Below are 9973 nucleotides of genomic sequence, written 5' to 3'. Positions count from 1 at the left end.
ACTTCCTGCAGCACTTTGGTTATCAATGAAGGGGGGAAATTTGGCACACAAAGACCCAAGCAGAAGGATACCAACAGGATGGGATTTTTGTTCCTGCTTTTCTCCAACGAAACCGCACCGATTTTGTGTGGTTGAAACAGGGTTTTTTTCAACGATTTGCAGTACTATTTTTATGGGCAATTTTTCATTTTAATTTTGGTTGGAAAATTTTTAATGATCACATTGCAATCGACTCCTCCTATCGAATGTGTCATGTGCTTTCCACAAAAACCTTTGAAATCCCATTTATCCATGTGAAAAACGTAAAAAAAATGCGATAAAATCCACACAATGCAACACACTCGTTTACCGCACTGCCGAACATATCGATAGAATGCGCTTAACTTTCCTATCGTGTGCATCCACCAGCACAAGCACGTGGCCATGAAAAACGACCATTTCTTTTTTATATTTTCGTTACAAAACTAATAAAATTACCCGATAAATAAGCCATCAAATGCAGCAAAAGTGGTTACATGCTGGGGTCCAGTTTAGCAGCAGTTGTGAAGGGACATTTTGGTCCATTTTTGCTTTCGTTTTATTACCCAAAATTGAACCAACGTTTCAAACGGCACGGCGATAAGCGATGAACCCTGATTTACCGAATGAGGGAACCGGAGCCAGTAAACACGCCCGTTTTCAATCGCTCCCGTGCTTGTTGCAGTCATATTGCAACGGGAAACTTACGAGCCACACGTTCCGAAGCGCATCACCAAACAAACAGAACGAAATATTGCCAATTCTCGCCAATTCCCCCGATGTGCATGGTAACACATTTGTTATTGTTCGATTCTGGTTGTTCGAGTCACCAATGGCCTTCGGTTGCTGCAACTAACTTATCAACTTTACCAGACTATGCCTGTTCCCCTTGACTCAAAGCGAACTGGTCCCGTGTCTCCGTAAGCCCTCGAATTATGACACACCGTACCCAATACAACAACGGATTTGGGTGCTGCACAGCTTTTGGCTATGGAAATATTGTCCCGACAAGAACCAACGTTTACGGACCCTTCCGTGTTTCTATCTGTATGCGAGTTCTTATTTTCACGGGCTTCCTAAATTTCCCTCTCGCTCACCATCCACACACAACATCTCGGTGATTTTTCGAACCACCGCAGCACTAAACTCCGCACCTTCCATTTAACATCTTAATCCGGACGGGGAAGCTGTTTGATAATGGCCGCTTTATTCGCTACAGCTTCGTGGTTAACTGTTTGCCATTACGAAAGGACCTTTTCTTTCCATCCAGCGCAAGGGCCAATACAAACAACGGTACCACCACAAGCATCATAAATTACTATCATCATCATCGGGATTTGGGTGCGTTGTGACGTTGTCATCTCCCTGCCAAACGATGTACGATGCGCCGGATTTGCACACACCGTGTCACACATTTTGTGTGGAAAAAGATTGATTTTTTCCGTAATGGATGTTTCCCGGCTGGGTGTTTCACGTACCACAACAACAGGAAGCAATTGTACAAATATTGTCCTGCTCAGCCCCATTGCCAAAAGTGCATCTCGCTGCCCATCAGTCCCATCCAGGATATGCAAACCGTTACAAATTCGCGAAATTAATTTTTCCCGTTTTTCATCCTATTTCCTTTCTGGGTGATTCTCTTATTGTTTGGTTCCCGAGGGTCACGCTTACCTTGGTGGTTGGGTTGGGAATCTGTTACCCACTAGGCATGGTCCTACAGATGGTTTAGAGTCAGTTTTATGAAGGGATCTTAAGCGAAGGCTAGAACCCTGATCGTAACTAATGGCAGTTTAGCAAATGCTGTGCGGCACTAATTTTTTTTTTTGGCCTGATTTGCATGCAATTTGTATTTTTTGCAGATATAAATTTATACTTCAAATAGTTCTTATACACCAACAAATTGTGTATCATTTAATATTATGAGCAATTCTATAATTTTTCGATTCTTATTGCACAACTTGCCTAACTTCTCTAGAATTTCACCAAAATGTATGTTAACAAATTCGCAAAAATAAAAAAAGCTAATCGTTGGATTATCTCGTCCTAAAAAAAACTCTTTAAACCGTCAGTTTTCACATTGTAATTCTATGAAATTGAGCTTTTTCTCGCCTTATAAACCATGCGCAGCTCGTCAAAAAGGATAATCTTTAGATACAGCATCATCTAACAAGGAACTTCATTTTAACTGTACTTTGATACCACCCTTTGCGGTTCAATCAATATGTCAATATACAAAACACCAGACAGCTTCCTTTCGCGTGAATCCTTCCACTCATTACAAACACTCGCCGTAAACCGACCATATGATATCTTCATTATTTATACACATCAAAACTATACGCACCCTAGCCTAGCCACACAATTCAAAAGGACTCTACCACTATAACGGCAGAATAAAGCCCCTCTAAATCACACCAAACGATCATCGTTTTCGATCGACCTTTAGCAACAATCGACACGGGTTTTCTCGGGTAAACGATTAATCATTTGCACCGGCGTAGCGATGCACCGCTTTTTCTCTCCTGCGTTGACAACCCAGAACAAGAGGATCGCAACCAACAGTCTGTGAACATGTGTGTGTCCGGTGGCCAATTCGGTAGCCATTGTTTCCGGCCACAGTGCCGGGTGGAACTTTGTGGTATCTCTCCGTGTAACACACTCCGTACCGCTTTCGTCGATGCTATTTGTTTCGCTTCGTTGTTTCACCTCGTGGTATGCATTTAGGTTTGCTTTATTCCGCTCTATATCTTGAGCTTTTGTTCCACATTGGTGGACGGCTGCAAGCCGGCACTGGATAAAGGTGTGCTGCCTGACGAGGAGACCGTTCCGATGGGCTATAATGTTGATACAAAATGGCGCAGCATGACCTCGGGGCAATCGGGGTTTTGAGTGCAGCCCATCAGTAGCAAGGCGACAACAGCAGCTGCTTCCGAAAGGCGAGCGAAGCGAACGAAAGAAAATCTTAGTTTAAATTAACCTTTCTGGGAAAACTTAGTTGAGAAGGTTATTATTGATTTTATTGTTGTCAACTTTAAGAACATAGCGAAGCGATTAAGTATGACAGTAATATTAAGTTTAAGTAATATTTAAAACATTTTTGTGAATCGTATATTTTTAAAGATCTTTTTTCTTCATCTTTTTTCTTAGATTTATGTCTTAAGGCAACCAATAAGATAAATTTCATAATCTTTTCAACTATGAACAACCAGTTAACCTAAATACCTAAAGACCTAAGTCAACAAGTACTCTGTTGATTTTTCATATTAACATCTCACTAGTCGCTATCAGCAGCTTAATCTTTGCTCAAATTATCTAATCGTATTGCCATAACCTATTCTAGGACACACCTTCCAAACGGTAGCTTCTGTTGATTTAGGCACTTCACAGCTGCCACAACCATAGTTTCCAATTTTCCGCTCTATTGCCAAAGATTTCAAGTCTCTTACCGGTCTTTATGGTTGCATGGTCTTTTAGGATACTTCAACTAACCTGCTCTACTCCTTGGCAAAAAGAGCCTCCTTCCGGCTTAACGTCCAGTAGTGATCAAAGCTTCTTGCGTTAATGAAGCTCTAATTTTTATCACACGTGAACCACACCGCTTGGGTAAAGTTGAGCAACGTGGCTAACTGGGTTACGGAAGCCCGACAAAATAACAGACCATTGCGTACCGCAGTTGGGAAGTATGAGTAATTATCTAATTATTTGCAACTACGTAGCTACTCTTGGGGCAAATCCTTGGTAACAGCAATGATCTTTCACTGCTCCTAATCTTCTACCGTACCATCCGTAAATTATCGTTCTTTCGACGCGTTGAAGCTCATCTTTCACTGGGTCGTGGTAGGTAGAATGGCTTGGGTAACTACTGGTAACTACTGGTCAATTATCAGCTTATCTCAAGTGGCTTGCTGACTGGTCACTTGAATGAGCAGAGCAAAAGGCGCAATGGTTTGACGGAGAGCACAAAAAAAAACCGCACACTCACTCCTCACGAAACAGGACATCTTCACTGACCACATTCAGAAGCAAAGTATCATGTTTGCTCCTGAACCGAACCAGTGCCTTATCGGTGCAATACGATCTAAATCCGTTCCACGAAGGCACTGCTACAATTCCGTTTCCTATCTGCAAATCTTGCACCCAAGATGATCTAGAAAAACACGTTAATTATGGACGGTTGCTACCGTCCACGTTTAATGATCCGTTTTCCACCTTCACCAGGGATTAGTTGGCGCAAAAATAACATCAAACCGAATCCTATTGGCACTCCGCAAAAAGGGAAAACAAAAGCACCAAAAGATCCAGTCGTAAATTGAGCATCTTCATGTACAGTATGGACACTGCCACGAGTCCTTTTCAAGCCGCGGTTTCGGTTGGGTTTTTTTATTTGCTTCTTAGCGTTCATTGGCACCGCGCAACTGCCATTAAAGTGCAGCATAGTGCGTAGTTTGCGCATGTAATTTTATCCTCCAAGATGCTTCGCATAATGGGAAAATTGAATAATTGAGTCGGAGCTTCCTTTTCATATCCTTCACTACGTTCGGTTTTATTGCGCTGTGCTTTATGCTTTATGCTTTGTGGCACAAAAACTAAGCAGCCTTTTGTCGTGTAAATGCTTCAATAAATACACGAGCACACATTTTGCTTGTCTAGCCGGGTCCGTTGTGCGGATGCGTCAAAACAGTTCGCAGCTAAGCTGCCGGTACGCTACAAACGAATTCGCACACAAAACCTCTGCTGGACACCGTGCTTAAATGGGTTGTCTTGATGGGCACAACTGATCCAGCGCCAAACAGAGCAGTTTATTGAGGCAAGCGAAACCGAACGAAACCTGATCCGCACTGGCCAATAGATTTAGGAACGGGTTCGTCGTTTGTGTCTGCGATTTGCGTTGCTGTCACCAGTTTGCTCTGCTTCCATAAAGGGGATATAAACAAGTAAGATAAAGCCTGCGTGAAAATAAGCAACACCAAACAAACTAAGCCGCCTGGGAACGATCGTTTGTGGGATTCGTGTAGAGAACATTTAAAATGAAAAAAGTATTGCTTTGAGATGTGATTTTTATTGTTCGAGCACTTCAGTTATTGAAGATTCGATGACAAATAGCATAAAAATGTCATCATATGAAATTGTATTGCGTCATGTTTCATTACGTGCTCTCTTCGCCACGGCTTATTGTTGCCCATCACACCCCATAACTATATGGTTACATTTTCACAACCTAGTTCCGAAACACCACAGGACCACTTCCTTATTTTGCTCTGTTGTCATACACACTAATTTTCGGCACATTCTTCTCACCGTTTGCTTCCGTCAACGGATCCGATACACGCTGTACGCTGCTGAGGCACAGTGTGACATCAACATGATATCATAATTTGTCCATCCTTCTGCCGCAAACATCCAGCCCGATGGTAATTTTACCTCCTCAATTATGCTCCCTTGTGTGGAAAATGGACCTGACGACAAAAAAAAACGAAGCACGAAACAATCCACCAAAGGTCGCACAATGGCTACCCACCGATTACCCCCAGGGCTTGTTCTCTCAGTTTTCCGTCCAGAATAGTGTGGAGTTGTTGTGGTATGTCAGCTCCCTGCACTGCACACCGTAATGCTCAATTTATGCTCCCGGCTGTAGGTCCGCCACCAAACACCGCGGCTGGTTGTAATTTCAAACCGCAAAACATTGTGACTACGTTGCCGCAAACTTACCCGCCTGTGTTCCCGAAAATCGCCCAAGGGCATCGGGTCTTCTTGCAGTAACCACCATCGGAACAGCGGACCGACAAGCTGGAGGTAAAATCTGTCATCATTTTGTTTGCTACATTCCATTCATTAGCTGATAACTGTTTTCCGACACCGGTTAGAACCTGAACCCGCCATTCCCGACACATTGCATCCTACATTGCGCCAGATGAGCTGAAACTCGAGTGAAGTGCGTGTACGGATTTGCGGAAATTCTTGAGAAATACCCCATTGGAAATTAGAAGCTATACAAACAAAGATGCCATCCCGCAAACACTCACCCTGGTGAGATTATCCCAAACTTCCTGGCCACAATTGTGTGACCTGCTGTTGAGCACCCGGAAGATATCGTACGGCGCAACATCGTCCTGATGCTTATCAGCGTAAGCAAACGTCCGCAAATCGGGGGAATCTGGATCGACTTCGTAAATGGATCGTGAACGAGCAGTCAGCTCGGTGATGATTATCTCACGGACCATAACCACACAACATACCACGCCACGGCACGTTTTTCCATTTCGAGCTGCTTATTGAACATTCATTGCAGTTCCATATCCCATTCGCACAGATTTGCACGTGTCAAGAAGGGAAGTTCTGACTGCTTTCACACAGTGCTGACTTTTGCAAATGATCTATCGCCCTTGCTAGCGCGTTCACGCGTCATGTTATACGATAGAGAGCTGATGCACAAATAACAATAAATGGTAAGATATCGAGCAATGTTCTGCTGTGAATGCAGGAACGGTTACTGATGGAAAATCAATAACCTACAATGCTATGAAAAGCTTGGCAGGGATTGGCATTGGACAACTAGATACACTCGTTAGCAATACGTCTCTGAATATTTTTAACATGTCAGAAACTCTAAAAAATTTATGCTTTTATTATACATTTAACAAGAATTTTGAACTTAACGTTAATTGGCCTTCAAATACATTATTGTCTCAGATTCCTTCCAAACTGCTCATAAAGATTTCAAAGATTCTACCGTTTAACAAGAACTCACCTCCGCTTCAACTCCCCATCGATCAACACAAGATCGATGGAGATACTGAAAGCATGCCATTCAATAAACAAACAACCGACACGGAACGTACATCGGAATGAAATCGATCAACCGACAAAACATGCCCACAATAAACTCTCCACTTGTGCATCACCAAGAAGCCAGACTGATCACTTCTTTGATCATCACACACCATGACGTGGAGGACCTTCCGCGAATGTTTTCGGCACAAGCTCGTCCACCACCGAACAGGCTCCAGGCACACTTTTCTCTCGTTTGCGTACATGCAGACGATTTGACTCGAGGATCGATCGTGTCTCCGGGGTACGTAAGAAAGGCACAGTTTGATATCTGTTCACATTCATCATCCTCACCAAACACTGGTCAGTACTGGTACTGTGACCTTGCAGACTGTGAGACCCCGGTGCCTCCGTACCCTATATGGTGTGACCAGCCAATATCAGCATCCCATGTACAGCCAGCATAACGGGCATGGTGGCTAAGATGATTCCCGATAACTACCAGTTAACTCCATACGTGTGTCTGTCTCGTTGTGCTGGTCGTTGATGGACGTATCAGTTCTGGAAACAATGAAAAGCGTCAGAACTTACAGCACAGGGAATGAAGTCTCCCGCGGGATATCATGTGGCGTTCTTAACCCACAACGAGCACCTCGAACCAAGGCAAGTTGTGTTAAAGGCGATCTTTTAGAGAGAAAAAAGATCCTCAGCCATAAACCTGATACACCCAACCACGCACCTAGCGCTGTGGAATTCGTTGGAGAAGACACGACGACAGTGTCCTAATATGACCCCTATGAATGAAGGATTCATCATCCGGCTGTCAAAACTATCCATTGTTTTGTCTCTTTCCTTCAATCAGCATTCTTTGGAGGATCATCTTCACATGCTCGTCTTCATAGAGATTAAGAAGTCTCGAGCAAAATGAAGCTGTTCTTTTCCTACTGCACGATGTCACCTCACATCAGGCGGTCCCTCTGCACACCGCTGTTTGCCGTTCACCAGCCTTTGCAGTAACTGTGTGTTCCCACTTTCACCTAAATAAACATGAAATTTGGCAAAAAAAAAGCAGAAGCATCACCACCAGCAGCAGCTCCCGGAGATGACCCATGGCTTTTGTTTACCCAACCTCCCGCTGCTCATCACTGCCTTCTCAACTATCTTTAGCATCCTCTCGGCACATTTTAACACGTCGAGGGACCTGCGTCCCGGTGGTTGTAAATTCGCTCCGTTGACATCTCGCCCGTCAAACGCGTGATCGTTCCAGGAGTAACAGTGATAACGAAAATTGTTTTTAACATGGAATTGCGATGGTGCATGCAAATTGGTGTTTCAGGTTGGTACTCCAGGGTGCAATGTACAACCGGGTGGGCTCTAGATTTTTTTTCGAAAGTTCACAGGACAATTACAACTCACCATGGGAGGAATTCGACTTCCGACTGTGAGGGCGTGTGGCCAAACGTTTCAAAACTTCTAGAAAGTTGTAAACCTTGTGCAGAGAAAGTTTATTTCTAGCAGACCACTGTTTGTTCAACAATGTTGTTTGTGAATACTCTGTTGGACAAACAAAAGCAGTAAAACATTACTGCTTTTGTTGAACTTTGAATTCTACACAAGAATGTCCAAAATAAATATTTTTACAGTTTAAATTTCAAACTAAAATGAAAATCATAATCGTATCGTGTGAAATTTCTATAGAATTACATATCATTGTAGTGCTCTAGATTGTACATTACAAATTCCCACCGAGAAGGTACGTTAATGAAATTTGAATCCATTTGCTTGTTATCTTTGATTAGATTTGCATCTGAAATCCGTACCAGCTAGAACCGGATAAACAATGGTACACATAAATCAGAAACAATTACTATAAACTTGTTGTGCTGCGCACATGGGGTGCCAGCGTCCTTCGAAACCTTACCAAGTAAGGATATCTCATCGTACTACATGCAATTTTTATTTACGATCGAACTGATGTAATACGATCTCTTTCGGGAGAAAATAACAACAACGGACATCAAGCGAAACCAGTAGCAGCATGTGTGAGGATTTTATTGGCATCGAACAATTGATACATGAAGTCCATTCAATATATTTTTTTCCTAGAGCAACTTTATCAATTGCACAGATCATGTACATTGTTCTTTAGAAGTGAACCCTCCCGTAAATGCTTTAAATAAAACAGTAACGTCCATCTCCATATGGCGAAAAAATATTAAAATAGAATAGATTTGTTGTATAAAGTATATAACAGTAAAACAAAAGCATTAAAATATTTTTTAAAGTGCATGAAAGATCAAGTACAAGATAAACGATGCTTCAAAAAAGAGCTCTCTGTCTTGGAGATGCTGGGTATCGATCCCAGTACCTCTCACATGCTAAGCGAGCGCTCTACCATCTGAGCTACATCCCCGGCTGCGAAGGGAGGTGTTACAACGTGTTAAGTTTATCCTTGACAAGGATTACACTGCCATTACCTTTTATTAAAAGAAATTCAAACGACATGGGGTATTTTATCATTTGTATGACCCAACTGGTATGTGAAGCAAAATTTTGATTTTAATTTTACTCTTATTTTACAATAAAATTCCTACTTTACCACAGTATTATTGTCCTCCTGGTTTCCCCTATCCCATTCAAACACCTAAAGACACAATCCAAGCGTTCCCTTATTCCGTTGCAAACATCAACATTAGCAGATTGTTTCATGGTCACGGTGCCCTAACCATTTGCCCTTGGATTATCGGCCAGATAAAACTAGCCCCGATTGAAACCCGATATCCGTCCAATTGTTTGTTTTCTGTCCACTCGGCTACCAAATCCCGTGGCAACCCCTCATTTTCGTCACCATAAATTTAACATCACGAGGAAAAACGTTACCTTTACGTTACCAATCCAAAAAATTAAAACTCTGCGAGGGAAAACGGAAACACAAAAACCCGTCATTCGTAATCAGCTACTTTGTATCAAAATTTATATTTATTATTCTAACAACCGTCCAACAATTGCCTCACTCTAATGTCAACAAGGGAAAGATAAGGGATGGTCCTAGTTGCTGAGTTTGATTTGTTATTTTTTTCTTCCCGGCTTTGCATTACATCCAATATCAACCGAAAAATTACGAAATTTTGTTACAATGTCACCAGGACACACAGTTGCTTGCTGTTGTATGACACACACACACCCA

General features: G+C 42.4%; 1 non-coding gene across 1 annotated transcript; it reads right to left on the bottom strand.

Annotated features, from left to right (window-relative positions):
* Positions 1-9126: 9126 nt before the first annotated feature.
* Trnaa-agc (transfer RNA alanine (anticodon AGC)) lies at positions 9127-9199 on the bottom strand. Its single transcript has one exon. It is a non-coding gene; the product is annotated as a tRNA-Ala (tRNA).
* Positions 9200-9973: the final 774 nt, after the last annotated feature.

The sequence above is a fragment of the Anopheles marshallii genome, chromosome 3 (assembly GCF_943734725.1).
Source record: "Anopheles marshallii chromosome 3, idAnoMarsDA_429_01, whole genome shotgun sequence".
Taxonomy (NCBI): domain Eukaryota; kingdom Metazoa; phylum Arthropoda; class Insecta; order Diptera; family Culicidae; genus Anopheles; species Anopheles marshallii.
Note: the sequence above shows the minus strand (reverse complement) of the source record. Positions and strands in the feature narration are given on the sequence as shown.